Raw genomic sequence first — 1,588 nt, 5'->3', positions numbered from 1 at the left:
ACAAAAAGTCAATATTGAAAAATCGGTGACTTCTGTCGTTATTGAAATGACCGATTCAATTGCAATTTTATACTCGTCGTCGCCGTACTATCACGGGTTATTGTCATTGTGCAATTGTTGCTTCAAATCAGTCGCGTTATATCGTTTTTATTCCGCAAACAACTGTGCGTCGTAACGAGAGCACATTGTATTTTATTAACTCTAATAGTTAATTTGGTTGTCTTTTTCATATATCATTGCGATCCGGTTCAATTATTCATATACCACGTCGCTAATCGTCGGGTTACTTCAAATATTTATTTTATATAACATTGTCGTGAGTGCGATCAGCATTAAAATCGTATTTTGTGTTATTATTTATTATTGTTTGGCCATAAGGGCTACATTTAATTATTATATCAATTATTATTAGGCTCGAATAGCCAGTGTTTTATATTTACTATTTGGTGTTAAATTATTGTATTATCGTTGTGTGTCAACTCTCAATTTATTATATAGGAATAGCTATGGTTGCTGCTGGCCTGCAGCTGCACTCCATAAAACTGTGAGTTTCATATTTTATACTATTATTTATAGTATAGGATTATTATTTATTATTTGCATTTAATTATTATTATTATTGGTTGAGCCTACATGCTAGTTAACCACAATTTAATTGTTTTACACATTATTACCTATTTTACTTGTTGGGCCAAAAAGGCCGTAATTATTATATCTATGTTAGAATTGTTATATTGCGCATTAAAAACAACAACTCACTATACACACCTTGCTTATAATAGTTTATCATTTGAGGTACTCGTCCAGTATTAGTCAATAGCACACATTAACATATTATATACACGCATACACATCACATTCATAACCGCGTATAGCTCGACGGTATTCGCGAGGCGACCCCGACCGCTGCCGATTGAGTTACTCGGTACCTGGAGGTTTTCCCCCCCATACTGAGACGTTTCCCCCCGACTCAATATATACTTTTTTTACACATAATAATAGGTTTAAAAATAGGTTCTTTCGATTTATAACCCGAAATATATGATCTTCATAATATAATATCATATATCATATGCTCTTACAGATGAGCAACTCAAGTGCATCAATCAAAATTTTAAATTATAGAGCAGGAGCTTTTCGTAATAATTTAGGTAAAGATGATAGGTTAAAAAAGTTATGTGAAAGTTTTTCAAATAATGATATTTTAATTTTTTTAATTCAGTGAGTTATCTTACCAGATTAAAAATATAAAAATATACATTTATACAATTATATTTATTATATTATTATTTTATTATATTTATACATTAATTTAATCGTTTGCACATTTATTTATTTGCATTGCATATTGTTATTGCTTATGTGTTTGTGTAATTATGACGTTATTATATTCCGTGAGCTACCTAACTTCCCAGAATAAAATATATTAGTTGGGTTATTTTGATTTGTATTATTTAATTTTTGCAAACAGTACATTAAATAAATTTTATTTACATTCATACGATTATATTTATATATTAGTTTAATCATTTGTACATTTATTTATTTGCATTGTATATTATTATTTTTTAATATTATTTTTTTTTTT

The 1,588-nt window shown here is 28.5% G+C and overlaps 1 protein-coding gene across 1 annotated transcript in view; it reads right to left on the bottom strand.

Moving 5' to 3' along the window:
- Positions 1-1,588, bottom strand: part of LOC103309200 — a 13,138-nt gene that overhangs the window by 933 nt on the left and 10,617 nt on the right. The gene's annotated exons all lie outside the window — the stretch shown is intronic.

This window comes from Acyrthosiphon pisum, chromosome X (assembly GCF_005508785.2).
Source record: "Acyrthosiphon pisum isolate AL4f chromosome X, pea_aphid_22Mar2018_4r6ur, whole genome shotgun sequence".
NCBI classification, from domain to species: Eukaryota; Metazoa; Arthropoda; class Insecta; order Hemiptera; family Aphididae; genus Acyrthosiphon; species Acyrthosiphon pisum.
This window is presented reverse-complemented; position numbering and strand designations above follow the sequence as displayed.